Genomic DNA, 20,625 nt, shown 5'->3' on the forward strand with positions numbered 1-20,625 from the left:
GCTCCGCAACGGGAGAGGCCACGACAGTGAGAGGCCCATGTACAGAAAAAAAATATATATATAGCTGCAGAAAAAGCTTTTGACAAAATTCGACACCAATTTATGATAAAAACTCTCCAGAAAGTGGGCATAGAGGGAACCTACCTCAACATAATAAAAGCCATATATGACAAACTGACAGCAAACATCATTCTCAATGGTGAAAAACTGAAAGCATTTCCTCTAAGATCGAGAAAACAGTGTCCACTCTCACCAGTATTATTCAACATAGTTTTGGAAGTCCTAGCCACAGCAATCAGAGAAGAAAAAGAAATCAAAGGAATCCATATTGGAAAAGAAGAAGTAAAATTGTCACTGTTTGCAGAGGACATGAACCTATATATAGAAAATCCTAAAGATGCTACCAGAAAACTACTAGAGCTAATCAATGAATTCAGTAAAATTGCAGGATATGAAATTAATACACAGAAATCTCTTGCATTCCTATACATTACCAACAAAAGATCAGAAAGAGAAATTAAGGAAACAATCCCATTTACCATTGCAACAAAAAGAATAAAATACCTAGGAATAAACGTACCTAAGGGGGCAAAACACCTGTATACAGAAACCTATAAGATATTGATGAAAGAAATCAAAGACAACACAAACAGATGGAGAGATATACCATGATCTTGGATTGGAAGAATCAACATTGTGAAAATGACTATACTACCCAAAGCAATCTACAGATTCAGTGCAATCCATATCAAATTATCAATGGCATTTTTCACAGAATTAGAACAAAAAAATTGTACAATTTGTATGGAGACACAAATTACCCCAAATAGCCAAAGGAATCTTGAGAAAGAAAAATGGAGCTGGAGGAATCAGGCTCCCTGACTTAAGGCTATACTACAAAGCTACAGTAATCGAGACAGTATGGTACTGGCACAAAAACAGAAATATAGATCAATGGAACAGGATAGAAAGCCCAGAGATAAACCCACGCACTTATGGTCACCTAATCTATGACAAAGGAGGCAAGAATATACAATGGAGAAAAGACAGCCTCTTCAATAAGTGGTGCTGGGAAAACTGGACAGCTACATGTAAAAGAATGAAATTAGAACACTCCCTAACACCATACACAAAAATAAACTCAAAATGGATTAGAGACCTAAATGTAAGTCAAGAAACTATAAAACTCTTACAGGAAAACATAAGCAGAACAGTTTTTGACATAAATTGCAGCAAAATCTTCTTTGACCCACTCCCTACAGTAATGAAAGTAAAAAACAAAAATAAACAAATGGGACCTAATTAAACTTAAAAGCTTTTGCACAGCAAAGGAAACCATGAACAAGATGAAAAGACAACGCTCATAATGAGAGAAAATATTTGCAAATGTAGGAACTGACAAAGGATTAATCTCTAAAATATACAAACAGCTCATGCAGCTCAACATCAAAAAAACAAACAACCCAATCAAAAAATGGGTGAAAGACCTAAATAGACATTTCTCCAAAGAAGACATACAGATGGCCAACAAACACATGAAAAGATGCTCAACATCACTAATGACTAGAAAAATGTAAATCAAAGCTACAATGAGGTATCACCTCACACCAGTCAGAATGGCCATCATCAAAAAATCTACAAACAATAAATGCTGGAGAGCGTGTAGAGAAAAGGGAACCCTCTTGCACTGTTGGTGGGAATGTAAATTGATACAGCCACTATGGAGAACAGTGTGGAGGTTCCTTAAAAAATTAAAAACAGAACTACCATATGACGCAGCAATCCCACTACTGGGCATATACCCAGAGAAAACCATAATTCAAAAAGACACATGCACCCCAATGTTCATTGCAGCACTATTTACGACAGCCAGGACATGGAAGCAACCTAAATGTCCATCAACAGAGGAATGGATAAAGAAGAAGTGGTACATATGTGCAATGGAATATTACTCAGCCATAAAAATGAACGAAATTGGTTCATTTGCAGAGACCTTGATGGACCTAGAGACTGCCATACAGAGTGAAGTAAGTCAGAAAGAGAAAAACAATATCGTATTTTAACACATATATGTGGAATCCAGAAAAATGGTATAGATGATCTTATTTGCAAAGCAGAAAGAGAGACACAGATGTAGAGAACAAACGTATGGAGACCAAGGTGGGAGGGGGTGTAGGATGAATTGGGAGACTGGGGTTGACAGATATACACTATTGATACTCTGTATAAAATAGATAACTGATGAGAACATGCTGTATAGCACAGGGAACTCTATTCAGTGCTCTGTGGTGACCTAAATGGGAAGGAAATCCCAAAGAGAGGGGAATATATGTATATGTGTAGCTGGTTCACTTTGCTGTACAACAACTAACACAACATTGTAAGGCAACTATACTCCAGTAAAAATTAATTTTATAAAAGACCTCAATAGCATTGTCCTCTGGCCCCTGATCAAGAACAGATAAATATTAATAACTAAAATAAGAGTAAAACTAACATTCACTCAGAGATTTTAGTATACCAGGCACTGCTCTACTCACTTCACTTGGATTAACTCATTTAATCCTCACCTCAATCCCATGAGGTAGGTATAATCTTTATTGTAATACTTCAGATGAGAAACTGTGTACAAAGAAGTTAAATATAACTGCTCCAGGTCATATGGCTAGTAAAAGGCAGAAGCTGGATTCAAACCCAGACAGTCTGAATGATAGTCCTAATAAAAGCTCAGTGGAACTCCAATTCTGACCTATCTATTTAGCAATTTAAACAATTAATGTCTGGTGTTGGTGAGGTGTGAGAAAATTAGCACAAACCTTTGTCAACTTGTACAATCTTACTGATGGGTAAGCTGGTGGCATATATCAAAAGCCTTTAAAATGTGTATTCCCACTGTCCTAATAATTCTACTTTTAATAATTTTCCCAAAGAAATAATCAGGGGCTCTGGTAATAGTGGAATAAGAAATTTAGACAAACTCTCTCACTGAAAACAACTACAAACCCTGGACAAACTTTTTTTTAAAAATCAGCTTGAATGCATCAGTAAGCTAGCAAGGCAGTGAAGAATTATGGAGGCAAATCCAGAAGATGATGGAACTGCAAAGAGTGAGTCCATCATTTGAAATGGTTTTCCCCTGGAGTATTTGCCAGCTAAGAGTCAGCTAAGAGGCTAAAGATCTGAGCATTGCTTTTGACAGCCTCTTGGATTTAAGAGAACAAAAGTAAAAGTCTGGAGGCTACCAAAGAAAAGGGCCCTGGTAATCCTGCTTTGGGATGGAACCACAGTGGCTATTGTTCAGAACAAAGTAAGCCAGAGAAAGTTTTGAAATACAGCTTCAAATGGCCTCAATACTCGGATTTATATTCAAGTGAGTCTGGATGCTAGTGGTCTTACAGTTACCTGCAAGAAGCAAATTTTGATATTCTCTAGAGGAAAATAATGCCATCCTAGGACCCACAATATTTTACAACTTTTCACGTAGAATGTCCACTACACAGTCAAAAATAACCAGGCACAGGAAGAGATGAAACAATATGTAAGAAAATTAAGAGAAGCAATAGAATACAACAGGACAAAACCCACACAGACTCCAGATTATAGAGTTATTGAATACAGAAACATTAAGATAATTATCCTTAATGTATTTAACAGGATAAAAGGCAAGATCAAGAATTTCAGCAGAAAACTAGAAACTATAAAATAAGGTAATGGTAATTCTAACATTAAAAAATACAATAACCAAAATTATGAATGCAATAGAAGGTTTTAAAAGTAATTAGGCAAAGCTAAAGAGTGAATTAGGAAACTGGGAAATAAATCAGGAAAAAAAATATGCAGAATAAAACATGGAACGACAAAACGTTAGAAAATACAAAAGCAAGTAGAAGAGATGGGGATTCAGTGAGAAGGGTTAACATATGTGTGCTGGGAATTCCAGAGTGGAGGAAAGATAAACTAGAAATAAAGTTATAAAGAGGTAGTGGCTGAAAATTCCTCAAAATTGATCAAAAAAAAAGAAAAAAAAAGCTCAATCCATAATAGGGATAAGCCAAGTTTGGCCAGTTGCCTATTTTGATATGGCCTGTGAGTTAAGAATGGTTTTTACATTTTTAAAGGGTCATAAAAGAATAAGAGAAGGAGGAGAGACCATATGTGGCCCACACAGCCTAAAATTTGTATCTGTTTCTTTACAGAAAATGTTTGTGACATCTGAGCCACAGATTCAAGAATCCCTATGAACCCCATATGCTCCTCTAAATCCACACTCATGCTCAGTAGCCCAGGTTGTCATGAGAAGGAGATTGGAGGGAGAAGAAAGGAAAGTGAGATTGGGGTATTTGTTCCCACAGCTGTCTCCTAGGTCACATAGGTTGCTTGCATCCCTTGACCAAAAGTGACAGTTCCTGTAAAGTGGCTTTCTCCATATTGTCTCTCTGTTTCCAGCTTTTAGTAAAAGTTCCTCTTACTCCTTCATACTTGGGGTGGTAAAGACTCTGAACTCTAATCCTAATCCAGCCTCCTGCTGTTACTAGCTCCAGGTCTACACTATCTCCCACTGTTTTGCTATATGTTGTCCAATGCCTTTGTCAATCACCCCTTCATTAATTATCTCTTACCCACAAGGTCCCCAACAGATGCTGGCCATACCTAGGTATATCATAATAAAACTGCTAGAAGAAGAAGGAAAAGGGGATGGGGAGAAGGAAAGGGTAAAGGAGAGGGAGAAGAAGAAGGGGAGAAGAAGAAAAAAAGGAAACAAAAAGAAAGTATCTTAAAAGCAACCACATGAAAAAAGACAGAATTCCTACAATGAAACAACAATTAGCCCAAGAGCTGAATTCTAAGAAAATAATAGAAGTCAAATGATTATGGAAAAATATATCCAAATAACCAAAAGAAAGTAATTTCCAATTTAGAATTCAATATCCAATGCAAACATCTTTAAAGAATTAAAGCAACGTAAAGATATTTTCAGACAAACAAACCTCAAGGAAATTTGTCACCGGCAGACTAAATTAAATACTAAAGGGTATTCTCTGGCTAGAAGGAAAAATTTACCAGATGGAAGCTAGGAGATGGTGGAAGCAATAAGGAACAATGAAAGGGATAACAGATATAAATGAGTACTGGCTGCAAAAAACAACAGTGAAAATACATATAGAATATATATACACTTAACAACAGCTCATAAGTTAAAAAGATGGTAAAAGAATCTAAAGTGTTTTAAAATCCTTGCAACATCTGGGAAGAGGCATAAATATTAATTTATCATAATTAGAAAAATCATGGTGTATTTTTCAGGGTACCCACTAAAAGAATAAAGAAAATAGAAGATTAATAGAGGGTTGGAATAACACAAAATTACCAATCCCAAACGAGGGTAAAAATGAGATGAAAAAAGAAACAAAGAAAGATGGGACAAAAAAGAGCAAAATAAGACAGAATATACAAACCAAAATATCACATTAATTAAAGGCAATTAATTAAATCCTTCAAATTAAAGGCAAATGTACCAGACTGGATTAAAAGTAAGCTGCTTAGAAGATGTATGTCTAAAAATAAAAATATAGCAGGGTTTCTGTTAAACAAAGGAAAAAATATACCATGTAAACACTAAAAACGACTGAAAAAGCTAGTATAGCTCTATTAATATTGCACAAAGTAGACTTCAAAGGAAAATTATTATTAGACATACACATTTCATAATGTTAAAAGGCTCAAAGCACCAGAAATATTTTTTTAAATTCTAAATTTTTAAAACAAATTGTTTATTTGAAAATATTTAATAATAAAGCTAATAACCTCTGGCAATACTAATTATCCAATATCAGGAATTAACCAATTATCCAATTAACCAAAAGCAGGAATCAAGAATGAAAAAAGAGACATCACTACATGTCCTATAGACATTAAAAGATAAAAGGATATTATTTATGAACAACTGTACCCTAATAACTTTTGCAAATTGAAACTTATTAGAAAATTTTCTAGAAAAATATAGTTTACAAAACTGAGTCCAGAAGTAACAGAAAATTTGAATGGGTCTTTGATTATTAAACCTATAATCAAAAAACTGCTCTAAAAAAGAAATCCAGGCCCAGATTGCCTCATTGGTAAATTCTACCAAATATTTCAGGAAGAAATAAAACCAATGTTAAAATTCATTACAAAACTACATTAATTTACACAGTATTGGTGCAGGAATATATAGACAAATCAAGAGAAAAGAACTGAGGTCAGAAAAAGTTCCATGCCTATATAGATGCTTGATATGCTAAAGACTGGACTACAGACAAACGAAGAAAGAATAGTATTTTCAAATGTCAACCAAATATCCATACCCATATGGAGATCAAGAATGAACTTGATCTCTATCTTACACCATCCATAATAATCAGTTCCAAGTGGATTGCAGTTCTAATTTTGAATGGAAAACAATAAAACTTTTGGAAGATAATAAGAAAATATCTTCATGAACTTGGGAGTACGAAATTTAAACAAGCCACAAAGGCACATAAAAAGGTTGATAAATTTTTCTAATAAAATTAAGAACTTCTGCTCATGAAAAGACACCAGTAAGAGAGGAAACAGGAAAGCCATACAGTGGGGGAAAATATTTACAGCACATAAACTGCACATATCCAGACTATATAAAGAACTTCTACAAATCACTTCTGTTGAAAGAAAATCTATTACATATGGAAAAAGAGACACACAGGCACTTCACAAAAGAGGATAACCAAAAATGAAAACACCCAACTAAAATTTATAAAAAGATGCTAAACCTTTTCAGGCATTAGGAAAATACAAATAAAAACTACAATGAGAAACCACTACAAGCTCACTAGATTAACTAGAAGTAAACAAATTGAAAAGTAAGAGAGCAAAGTAGTGGAATTCTCAAACATTATAACCACTTAGTACAACCACTTTGGAAAACTGTTAGGCAGTATTTACTAACAATACACATAATACCTATGACCCAACAAGTCCACTCTTTCCAATAGAAATGCATGTACTAGAGTGTGAATAAGAATATTCATCAAATGAAAACATAAATAACCTAAATGCATGTCAACAGTACATTATATTAATAAACTGAAGTATATTCATACAATCGATTACATACAACAATGACAATTAACTAACTATTGATACACTCAAAACACGCCTAACTCTCCCAACAGTGGTACTAAACAAAATACATAAGACAACATAAAAGAATACATTATTGTCTTATTTCATTTCTGTAAAGTTCAGAAATAGGCAAGAGTAAATTAGGGTTAAAATAGTGGCTACTTTGGTGTGGTGGGGAGGAAGAAGTGATTAGGATATATGAGGGATGTCTGAGGTGTTGATAATGATCTATTTCTTGACCTTGATGATGGCCACATCATGCCTACTTTGTAAGAATTCATCAAGAAGCATATTTCTACTTTGAGTACTTTCCTATGTATGTTGTACTGCACAATAAAAAAAGAATAAGAAAATGAATAATCAGGAATGTGATACAGATTTATTTATAAAGATATTCTCTGTGGCTTGTTTATTATGATTAAAAAAGTAAAAAAAAAAAAAAAAAGGAGGAGGGATTACCTAGATGTCAAACACTAATTAAATTATGATATGTCCATACAACAGACTATCATTTAATTACTTAAATTCATGTTGTAAAAGAATATTTAATGTCATAGAAAGATAAAACCTATTGTTTAGACAATAAAATGGGTTATAACTCACTACACAGAGTTTAATTCCATTTTAATAAAATATATGTAAACATATATATGCATGTATTCCAAGGAAAAAAAAAGACTTCAAACAATATATACCAAAATGTTAACAATGAGAGAAAATTATAGGTGATCTTTATTTCTTCATCTATATTTTTTAAATTTTTACAGGTAACATGTAAAACAATTGAAATAAAAGAATTCTTTTTCTGAAAATTGTCCAGAGGCTTTCAAATTTAGCTAATAGTCTGGCTTCCCATGGAAGCACATCCTTGAAACAGAATATTTCTCCTCTGAAGCCTAAAGCACTCTTTCTTATAAGCTAACATATGTGGACTCCAGAGTTAAACATCACAATATAACATAGGAAGAAATCATAAGCTGTCTGCACAGCTCCACCTCAGACCACCAGTGTTCTCACCAGTTAGAGCCAGATCGTGGACTTCCTATTGCTTTTCACAGTTTCACTTAAGTTAAGAAAGTTACTAATAAGTGACTAGTCCAGCTAATTTTTCACTAACATTTGTCTTACTTCACAAATAGAGACCAAACCAAAAAAAAAAAAAATTTTTAAATCTCCTGTTTCTTTCAGCCCCACGTGCAATGCCTTGTGCTTACTTTTTCCCAAGCTCATATGGTCCTTTTCCTTTCCCCAACATCAGAGTTCCACCCCTCTTCCAATCACTTCCCAAATAGTCCCCCCCCCACCATAGGAAGCCTTCTGCAATCCACGTAACCCAAACTCTGTAATAGGTACAGAGTTTCAGCACATAGGAGTCCAGAAGGGCCTTTCAGCAGGTCATTCCTCCTGTGCTACAACTTCATCTTCCAGCGGCTTCTATAACTTTCAATATTCTCACTTCCTACCTCTCTGAATACTTTCCTCTGCCTGTATTTAAATGTATGAGGAAGAAGAAAAACTAGTAAAGAACATCTGTTTTTTATAAAAGGAATCAAATGCCACCTCTCACCCATTAGGATGTCTGCTCATACCTGTTAAGATGGCTATATACAGAAAATAACAATTGTTGGCAAGGATGAGAAGAAATTGGAACCCTTATGTATTGGTGGTGGGAATGTAAAATGGTGCAGCCTCTGTGGAAAACAGTATAGCAGTTTCCCAAAAAATTAAACATAGAAGTACCATATGATCCAGCAATTCTACTTCTGGGTATATAGCAAAAGAACTGAAAGCAGGGACTTGAGTAGATATTTGTACCCCCATGTTCACAGCAGCATTATTCAAAATAGCCAAAAAGTGAAAGCAACCCAAGTTCCATTGACAGATGAATGCATTAAAATGTGGTATATCTGTACAATGAAACATTATTCAGCCATTAAAAAGGAAATTCTGACACATGCTATGACATGGATTAACCTTGGAGACATTAAGTGAAAAAAGCCAATCACAAAGAGACAGCTACTGCATGATTCCAATATGAGGTACTTAGAGTAGTCAAACTCATAGAGACAGAAAGAAGAATGGTAGTTACCAGAGGCTAGGGGGAGAGGGAATAGGGAGTTATTGTTTAATAGGTACAGAGTTTCAATGCTGCAAGGCGCAAAGAGTTCTGTGGATGAATGGTAGTGAAGGTAGCACAATAATGTGAATGCACTAGTGCTACTGAATTGTACACTTAAAAATGGTTAAGATGGTGAATTTTATGTTGTGTATATTTTACCACAATTAATTTTTTTTGGTCATGGTTGCACAACTCTGTGAATATACTAAAAACCACCGAATTGTACACTTTAAAGGTTGAATTCTATGGTATATGAATTATATCTCAACCTGTCACAAAAGGAAAAAAGGAATCCAATAGGAATTCTAGAATTGAAAACTATATTTGACATTACGAACTATTTGGATGGGTTTAACAGAATACTGGTCAAAACAGAAGATAGAATTCATGCATTAGAAAATAAGTCAACAAAAATTAGTCAGCTCGAATCAGCAGATAGAAAAAAGAAAAAAGAACAGAACAAAACATAAGAGACATGTAGAATATAGTCAAACAATCCTAAAATTGATATAATTGGAGTCCTAAAAGGAAAGAAGAGAGAGAATAGAGCAGAAGTATTATACGAAGACAGAAGAGCTAAGATTTTTCCGAAATTATAACAGTCATCAATCCACAACTTCATGAAGCTCAGCAAATATGAAGCAAGATAAAAAAAAAAAAAGAAAGAAAGAAAAAACAGCCCACCTAGGAACTTAAGAGTCAAAATGTTGAAAACAAAAAATAAAGAGAAATTTTTAAAAGAAGTCTCAGGGGGGAGAAAAATTACATTCAGGAGAATAATAATAGAATGGCATCTGAATTCTCATCAGAAGCAATAACATATTTAAACTGCTCAAAGGTAAAAGTAAAAAGTAAACCTTTTATGTTCAATAATTTTATGCCCAGGAAAAATATGGCAGAATAAAGATATTTCAAATAAATGATTAAAAAGTTCATCACCAAAAGAAGTGCACTATGGAAAAAAACTGGGAGATCTTTAGGCTGAAAGAAAAATGATCCCAGAAGTAAACATGAAATAAGGGAAGAGTAAAAAAATGCATGAATACAAATACAAAAGATATTGACTATTTAAAGCAATAATGATAATAAAGACTTGTAGGGTTATAACAAAAATAACACAAAGGGCAAGAAGGAGGTGAAATAAAATTAAACTGTTTTAAAGATCTTATGTTGTTTGAAAAGTGGTAAAAGTACTAATTTAAATAGCTTTTAATATGTGTTGAAGGCAACTGTAATCTCTACAGTAAGCACAAAAAGAAAACTACAAAAAGATACAACTAAAAAACTGAAAGGGGACTTCTCTAGTGGCACAGTGGTTAAGAATATGCCTGCTAATGCAGGGGACACGGCTTCGATCCCTGGTCCGGGAAGATCCCACATGCCACGCAGCAACTAAGCCCGTGCACCACAACTACTGAGCCTGCACTCTAGAGCCCGCATGCTGCAACTACTGAAGCCCACGTGCCTAGAGCCCATGCTCTGCAACTAGAGAAGCCACCACAATGAGAAGCCCACGCACCACAACGAAGACTAGCCCCCACTCGCCGCAACTAGAGAAAGCCCAAGTGCAGCAACAAAGACCAATGCAGCCAAAAATAAATAAAATTTTTTTTTAAAAGTCTTTAAAGGCTTCCCTGGTGGTGCAGTGGTTAAGAATCCACCTGCCAATGCAGGGGACACGGGTTCAATCCCTGGTCCAGGAGGATCCCACATGCCATGGAGCAACTAGGCCCATGCGCCACAACTACTGTGCTCTAGGGCCCACGAGCCACAACTACTGAAGCCCACATGCCTAGAGTTCATGCTCCACAGGAGAGGCCACCGCAATGAGAAGCCTGCACACTGCAATGAAGAGTAACCCCCACTCGCTGCAACTAGAGAAAGCCTGCACGCAGCAATGAAGACCCAACACAGCCAAAATAAAATTAATTAATTAATTTATGTATATAAAAGAATGGTACATGCACATTTTAAAAAAAAGTCTTTAAAAAAATACTGAAAGAAAATCAAATGGAATAATAAACAAATACTTGGTTAATCCAAAGAAGGTAGAAAAGGAGGAATAAAGGAACCTAAAAACAGGTATGAGAAATAGAAAACAAATAGCAAGATGGTAAACTAAAACCCAATGATAGCAACACTTATGATAAAAAATAAGCGGACTAAATATTCCAACTATCAATATAAGGCAAATACTGATGGACCAGATTTTCAAAAAATAAAAAGACCCAATCCTTTGCTATTTATTTACAAAAAAAAATCCTTTAAAAATAAGGACACAAGAAACTTAAAGGAAAGGGATGGAAAAAGGCATGCAATGCAAACACTATCTAAAAAAAAGTTGATGTCTATATTAATATCAGACAAACATAAATGCATTTTAAAATGCATTATAATAAAAATGCATAATGCATATAATGCATTATTAAATAAAAATGGGAATATTTCATAATAACAAGAGGACCCATTCACAGGAAGACACAACAATCCTACATGTGTATGCGTATAGCAGCATAGCTCTAAAAATATATGAAGCAAAAATCAATAGAACTGAGAGGAGAAATAAACAATTTCACAATCACAGTTGAAGATTTTACAAACCTCTCTCCATAAGTGATAGAACAAGCAGACAAAAGTTAGTAATAATATAGACAATTTTTAAAACTATTAATCTACCTGACCTAATCAGCATATAGAGAATACAACACTCAACAACTGCAAAATACATTTTTGTAAATTCATAAAATATATTTACCAAAATAGACCAGATACTGAGCCATAAAGCAAGTCTTAACAAAATTCAAAGAATTAAAATCATATATTTTCTTACTACTAAGGAATTAATCTAGAAGTCAATAATAAAATGATAACTAGAAAATTATCAAATATTTAGAAATTAGGCAACACACTTTTTTTTTTTTTTTTTTTTTCGGTACGCGGGCCTTTCACTGCTGTGGCCTCTCCCGTTGCGGAGCACAGGCTCCGGACGCGCAGGCCCAGCAGCCATGGCTCACACGCCCAGCTGCTCCGTGGCATGCAGGATCTTCCCGGACCAGGGCACGAACCCGTGTCCCCTGCATCGGCAGGAGAACTCTCAACCACTGCGCCACCAGGGAAGCCCTAGGCAACACACTTTTAAATAAAAGAAATCACAGTGGAAATAAGAAAGTATATTGAACTTAAATAATGGGATTATGACATTAAAATTTCTGGGATGCCTTTAAAAAGTCTTTAGAGGATAAAATAGCTTTAAATTCATATATTAAATCTTTGCTTGAATGATCAAAGATTTCATCCCAGTAAGCTAGGAGGAAAAACAGACTAAATCCAAACAAAATGTATAAAAAAGGAAAATAAGAATGAGAACAAAAATCAATGAAACAGAAAACAGACAATTAGCTAAGTCAAAAGTTGGTTCTTTTAAAAGATTAATAAAATTAACAAAACACTACCACAACTGACCATAATGAACTGACCAAATGAGATAAGATTCAAATGACCAATGAAGAATAAATGGAGAAAATCACTGTAGATCCAACAAACATTTAAAAAAGAATAACTGTATATTATATATAACTTCTTGCCAAAAACTTTGGCACACTAGATTAAATGGTTAAATCTTCAACAATGCAAAACCGACACAAGAAAAAAAAAAAAAGAATATCTGAATAGTCCTATATCTGCTAAAGAAATTGAAATCATAATTTAAAATCTTCCCACAAAGAAAATTTCAGAGCCACACAGCTTCACTGATGAATTATTTAAGGAATAAGTACTACCAATGTTACAAAAATTCTTTCAGAGACAGTGGAAGAAGGTACACGCCCCTGTGTATCACCCCTGACAAGGACATCACAAAGAAAAAAAAATGAAAGGCCAATATCTCTCATGAACATAGATACAACATTGCTAAATATTAGAAAATCATATGCAATTATATAAAAGAAGACAATCTCTCATGACCAAGTAGGAGTTATTCCAGGAATGCATGGCTAATACAACATTCAAAAGTCAATCAACATAACTCACCACATGAACAAAAGTAAGGGGAGAAAAACATACCATTTCAATAAATGCATAAAAGGTATTTGGTAAAATTTAAAACTTGTTAATGATAAAAATTCTCATAAAACTAGGAATATAAAGAGACCTTTCTTAACCTAATAAGGAGTATTCACAAAGTAAAAACAATTAGTCAACTAAATACTTAATGATGAAATACTGAACATATTCTCCTGAAGACGAGGATGTCTATTATCTCCACTTCCATTCATCTCATTGGAGATCCTAGCCAGCACTAATTCAAGAAAAAGAAATAAAAGGTAAAGACTTTGGAAAATAAATAAATAAATTTTTTTTATTCACAAAGACATAATTGTGTATATAAAAATCCAAAAGAACCTACAAAATATTCACATTAATAAGCAAATTTGGTAACTTTGCTGCAAAGTTGGTAAATAAAATGGTTTATACTAACAATAAACAATTAAAAACAAGAAGTTTTTAAATCCCACTGACAAAGCACCAAAAAATCAGGTATCTAGGAATAAGTTTAACAACAACAATAAAAAAAAAAAGTGTGTTAAGACCTTGACACTGAAAACTACAAGATATTGCTAAGAGAAATTAAAGAAGACCTAAACATATGGCTGGTCAAAGGTCATGAACTGGAAAACTCAATATTAAGATTTTCATTCTCTCTAAATTGGTTTTTAGATTCAATATAATCCCACTCAAAATCCCTACAGGCCTTTTATTTTTTTTATTTTTATTTTTTGGTTTGGGTGGAAATTGACTCTAAGTTTTAATGTATGTACAAAGATCCTAGAACAGACATAGCAGCCTTGAAGAAAAAGAACAAAGGCAGTAACTGATTAATATTTACTATTATGCTACGCCAATTAACACAGTGTAGTACTGATGTTAACAGTACTGTGGAACAGAATAGGGTCCAAAAATAACTCTAAACATGCACAATCACTTGAAATATGACCAAGGCTCAGTGCCGGGGTGGAGGTATCAGCCTGATTGCAGGAGGATCAACAGAACAAGAGGAGGGGAAGTGGAGACACTCGTCATTTCCCTCTCATTCACACCACTGTTGTCTGGGTGCACTTCCAAAAATCAAAATCAATCATAAGATCATCTAATGAAAACCCTCTATGGTTTCTTTTTGCCCACATAACAAAATGTAAACTCCTTGGCAAGACCCTGGGATTCTATATCACTGGATCTTGCCTCCTACTCTCAACTTTCTTCTGTCCCCCAATGCTGACTCTCTGCTTTGGACGTAATGAATGCCTTGCTAGTCCCCAAGAGCGCTTCCCTCTGCACACAATCTCTCCTCTTACAAGACTGCCCTCCTTATTCCTCACCAGACTAACCCCAGTCATCTCCTCCCAGGAAGCCTTCCTAGATTCTCTCGATAGGCTAAATGCTCCTCGATAGTAAGACGTAACACCCTGAGCTGACCCCTCTCACATCCTCTATTGGTGTTTATTATCAGTGGTCCCCACTAGACTGGGAGAAAATTGAAGAGTTGTATCCCGATCCCCTACCACCTAAGTCAATACGTTTTCTTTAAAGAAGGAACACCCTAAACAAGATTCCAAGAAAAGTTGGTGGAGAATTAAGAGTAGAACTTGGGTTGGCCAAAAAGGAGCCTGGGAGAAAACAGACAATGTGAGAGCAGAGGGGAATCAGGCACATCAGCTGAGTCTGTTTTGCTCCAAAGTGCAATGCTTTTGGAGCATCATTAAGTTTTTACATTTTTTTTTAAACTCTGGAATCACAGTCTCATAGTAAATCACTGCTTCCGGGAAGCCACCCAGGATCAACTTCCTCCCATTAAAAATGCCCCCCAGCCACTTCCCTGGTCCCCACACACGCACCTAGGGTGATCTTGATTCAGGTGACTGTGTAGGGTACAGTGCCTACAGCCTGCTCTTCTGTTTGAAGCCTCTGCTTGAACAAGAGGCATGGAACCTCCACAATCCTTGACACAATCGTTGAGCTCACAGCTCCTGTAAGCTCAAGTCAGGAAGAAGACTGATTTTTTTAAATTAAACTAAGAGGAAAATTTCTATGCCGGCTTGCCCTCACAGGTGAGAGAGGAGAGATGACAATATTGCCAGCATGGGGACAGTAGTGACATTGATAACATCACTGAAGTCAGACCTCAGCCACCGGGCACTGCTGATAAGTCCTGATCATCAGAAGAGAAACACACCCAAGAACAACACTTCCTCCCACGAATGAGACACTTAGATGAAAATTACAGGGTGTCTGGTTTTGTCCTCTTTTTGCCAAAATAAATGTATGGTAGAAATACTCAGCACAAACAGAAAAGATAGAAATGCCAAGGAAAACAGTATGAAATGTGAGGATACTATAATACAATTTCATTTTTCTGTCTGTTGTATTACTAGACATAATAACTTGAGTTAAACGTTTTCGGGTTTTACCCAGGAGATACCACAGGCTGCTGAGGTGGGCTGGTCGGCATGCCAGTGTCTCAGCTCCTCCCCAATCTCCATGTCCAAGGGATCACGGAAGGAGGAAATCCCAAGACCAGACCTGTGCTGATCAAGCTTAAATAACCAATGCTATCAGCAGTGGGGTTTTTTACTTTCTATTATGAAATAATAAACAAACTATGGTACATACATACAATGGAATGTTATTCAAAAATAAAAAGAAATATGCTCTCTGATAGCCCCCCAAATATACAGAAGAACCTTAAGTACTTATTTCTAAGTGAAAGAAGCCAATCTGAAAAGGCTACATACTGTATGAGTCCAGCATTAGGACATTCTGGAAAAGGCAAAATGATGGAGACAGTAAATAGATCAGTAGTTGCCAAGAGTGAGCGGGGAGGGAGGGATGAATAGGTGGAGCACAGAGGATCTTTAGGGCAGTGAATCTACTCTGTGTGACACACAATGGTAGACACATGTCATTCTCCATTTGTCAAAAACCCATAGAATGTATCCTGCAAAGAGTGACCCCTAATGGAAACTATAGACTTTCGCTGATAATAATGCATCAGTATTGGCCATAATAAGCATACCGCCCTCATGCAAGATGTTGATAATAGGGAAACTGCGGGTGGCAAAGGTGGTCTTTCTACTCTACTCTATTCTCTGTAAACCTAAAACTGCTCTGAAAAATAACTGCTATGACAAGACACGGGGACTGCCTGTATTGCTGGAAGTCCAGGAAAGAAAAGTCCTGGTCATCTCATGACTTGCAGCTGGACAGCAGAGGCGTCACCTGTGTGAGAACTCAAACGGTATCCATCTACCTAAATAGAAGCCACAGGTAAGGCCTGAAAACTACAAATCAGTAGGATGAGCAAGGTACATGGGTCCAATTTGCTTTCAGCATCAGTGATGAGGAAATCATAGGTAATAGTGATCCTAGTAGAACCCAGAGGGGTGCCCACCTGCCAAGGAGAGAGAAGCAGGGCGGGCAACCAGCCTGTGGAGTCACTTCCGACCCCATGCTCACTGTCCGGCCCTACACACATGCACCAGCGACCTCAGCTTAGGGTCACTCAGGCTGACCGCCCAAACCTCTCACCCCTCAGCTGCGGAGGTCGGCGTGGGGGTGGCGGGGGAGGCGCTGTGCGGAAGGGGCCAGGCCAGGGAAGGATTCAGAGACAGGGACTTGAGGAATGAAACACACAGCGTGGCTCACTCTGTCTCCAAATTTCCAATGAGGCAGCATGAGTGGCAGGGTAAAGCACAGATCTAGCAGTCAGGAGACCAGAGTCCAGTTTCAACTCCCTGGACAACCTGGTCCTTTCCCCTCATCTGCGAAGCAGGGACAATACCTGCCCTAGAGCCACTGAAGGTTACAGCTGAAATGGACCATCCTACAGGTGAGGTAAGCAAAGTCCAAGGAGATGAAATGACTTCCGTAAGTTTGCACAGCTGGGTGGCGGTCACACCTAGCTGACAAACCGCCTTCCTCCCAGTTCAGTGCGTTTTTTTTTTACCACCACAGATCTAAAACAGGGATAATCTGTGCAACAAAGAATATGATCAATAATATGTTAATAACTTTGTATGGGGACAGATGGTTACTAGACTTTAGCACAGGTGAACGTTCTGTAATGTTTGCAAATGTCAAGTCACTATGGAATATACCTGAAACTAACATGATATTGTACATCAACCACATTTCGATAATAAAAAAGATAATCTGTGTGGAAGGATTTTGGAAAGTTCGATGCACTAGATAAAGGGAAGCTGCTGATCTTTCCATCAGCACATCTAGTCCTGTCCTGCTCTGGCTGAGCATCCTCTGTGTGCCCTTGGCAAGTGTCAGCTGTGGCCACCACTAGCTAGTGGTGTTGCTGTCCGAGGTTACAGAGTCAGGGAAAGAAGGAAGCTCTTGGCCCCAAGGCACCAGAATTGTGACCTGGGAGATGGCACCGTTGGCTCCGTTCTCCTCTTTGCACTTCCGTCCTCCAATGGCCATAAACAATAAGGTCTCCTTAGGAGAGGGAATATGTTTTGTGACTAATAATTCCATACTTAAGGCATAAAGCATACCAGGCCAAAATCCGCTAAGTGCTTGAGAGAGACTCATTGGACTTTTGCTTCGGCATACCCCTTCCTAGCTTTCGTCCACTCCATTTTCAGACCTTTTGTCCTCTCACCAGCTTAACTGATACGCAAACATTTTCACGAACTGCCTCCAAAACAGATTACCAACAGACTGGAGAATGACGAAAATGTAGGCCACCTACATAAGCGAACCAAGCTGGCCCAAAGGGATCATCCGTGTGGCTTAAATCATGGAGACGGGCTACATCCACAAGGCCGAGTTCACAATTGTTGGCTTTCGCAATCGAACCTAACTTCTTGACCCAAGGCTGGGGAGGGTCCGATCCTTTCACTCTAAGAGCCTCCACCTCAACACCCATGCCCACACCCTAAACCCCCACACACACAGATGGCAAAGCCCCCGCTGCTCATTCCCCTCTTCCCTGGTGGTCTCCACTGAGACACAATTCCATTGGCATAATTAGGAAGACACCAGAGTGAGGGCAGCTCCATGTAATTTTTATGAGAAATGAATCAATAATTTCCTATTTCTCCCCACGCTCTCTTAGAGGAAGGGCTTAGAGCCGAGGGAGCTGCAATATTAGAGGAGCAACCTCACAGCAGAGTGTGGATAAGAAGACAGCATATGGTGAATGTAGACAACAGATAGGTGCCCTTCACAGGCTCCCCAACCTCCTCTTAGCCCCACCAGCCCTTCATGCTCACTGATTTAATGGTGCCTTTTAACAAAAAGGCCTGTACCTGGAAAATGGTGCTGGGTCTGTCCCTTGGTGAGTATCTTAACCTGCCCATCTCGTCACCAACCCAGCTGCCTTGGGGAAAATGCAGCTGCCCACCTCCCCGTACCTAACACCCAACCTCCCACTCACGACAACGAAGCTAACAGGTGAGCCACACACATCAGGAGCTTCTTGGTCAGTTTTGACTCAACAGTATCCTTCAGTGTTTGGTCCCTGTTTTATCAAATCTGTCACTATTAGAACAGAGAAGAGTCAGAAGGTGACTCATTACTGTGACCATATGGTTTGCTACACCATCCTGAGTGAGTCATATCCTCTGGGTTATTTGTGAGTCAAGAGGGTTAAACCACATGATACTTCAACTGGGCTCTGATCTCCAATAGGTCTGCTAAATGTCCCCATCCTACCCCACTTTCCTCCAACTCCCACAAAAGGTAGGAGGTCAGGGGGCTGGGTCTCTCATTTTTATAGTCAGTCTGGAGGTGAGACTAACACAAAAGAGATTTTAGAACTCACCAGATTTTGCAGCTGGCAGGGAACTCAAAATCCACCACCCAAATGCCACGCCTTCAGGCAGGTAAGGTAGTATCATCCCTAAGATGTAGCTAGGAAAACTGTAACCCAGAAAGGCTAAATGACATGCACAAGGTTCCCAGCTGTCTTAAGAGTTGAGAACAAGAGGACCAGCAGGCAAATCTTCAGTTTCCTCGTGTTTCCCCAACTCCACCACAGTTGTCATGGAAAGGCATTATTTCAGGTGTGAGCCAAAGCTTTAAAAGGAGCTACTAAATATAAAAACAAGACTTTACAGAAGCAAATCATAGCTAGAATGCCCTAATATTCATATTATTATTTATCATCAAGAAATGGTAGTAAGAGCTTTGATGCTAAACCCTTTGCCAAATAGAAAGCTACAGAGAAATTATGATTTTCCTACCTACAATCTATTTCATGAATCTGGAAATCAGAAACCACGTCAGGGTATTCACAGTTAATGGCAAAGGAATTCCAGCCCAACATACACAGAGCCTAGGAAGAAGCTCTCTGCTCTGCTAACCTACTAGGTAATCTTGACACATTCACATATGTGTTTACAGCTCTGCCAGTGTTTAATAAGAAACTGTGGAAGCCGAAGAACTGTTCTATTTATCTGTAAAATTTTAATGCCATTGCTATAAATAGCAAATGGCTTATTTTAAAAACTCACTTTTTTTAAAGTTAAATTTCATTTCCCATATGTGTATAAGAAGCTCTTTTAGGTTGAAATCATCAGTTGAATTATCTAAGCCAAAATGATCATATTTTCCTCACTAACTAACATAAAAATTTCTAGAAATGTGCTCACAGTGAAAAATATCATTCCCAACATGTACTAAAATTCACATTTAAGAATCCCAACATTCACTTTAGGGACGATTTTTCTCTTGTAAATGATCAGTCTCGACTCATTTAATCTCCCTAAAAAATCCACACAAGCCACTCAGAGAATTATTCCTTGGGATTTTAAAGTCTATTAAAACACACCACACAGATGAAAGCAGGGGTTGTTCTGAGTCTGGAGCATCTGAACCTCAGCTCCTCTTCACTGGAGAGAAAAGTAGTAGGTAGTTGGGTCCTCACAGAGGAAGGGGCTGGAGTCCTTGCCCACTGCTGGTACTGATCTGAAGGCAGAGAGGCATCATTATGCCACCAGCAAGACATCTAGTCACTGGCAGGTTTTGTTATCCTGGCAGGAAGCTGGCTGTTCCCTCCAACTCTCTCAAGGCTGAGTCCCACTAGCCATTTAGCCCTGAGAGTGTATCTTGCCTCAACTCAGCCTCCCGATGGCTTCCTGATGACCCACCCAGTTAGCAGTCCAGCTGGATAGAGACCTCTGGGACCCTCTGTAACCTGAGGCAATGAGGGCCGCTGCTATCCTAGGCTGAAGACTTACCAGGTGTACTGCCATCTAAAGCGTCAACTGAAGAGTAGGAAAAAGGAAGAACAATTTCCATAGAACACTTAAACTAGATTAAGAACCTGACATTTTCCTTTGCCATGACGTTACATCCTT

General features: G+C 37.5%; 1 protein-coding gene across 2 annotated transcripts in view; it reads right to left on the reverse strand.

Annotated features, from left to right (window-relative positions):
• Positions 1 to 20,625, reverse strand: part of KCNH1 (potassium voltage-gated channel subfamily H member 1) — a 408,422-nt gene that overhangs the window by 292,409 nt on the left and 95,388 nt on the right. The window lies entirely within an intron of this gene.

Source organism: Monodon monoceros, unplaced genomic scaffold (assembly GCF_005190385.1).
Source record: "Monodon monoceros isolate NGI ecotype Baffin Bay Population unplaced genomic scaffold, NGI_Narwhal_1 Super_Scaffold_18, whole genome shotgun sequence".
Lineage (NCBI taxonomy): Eukaryota > Metazoa > Chordata > Mammalia > Artiodactyla > Monodontidae > Monodon > Monodon monoceros.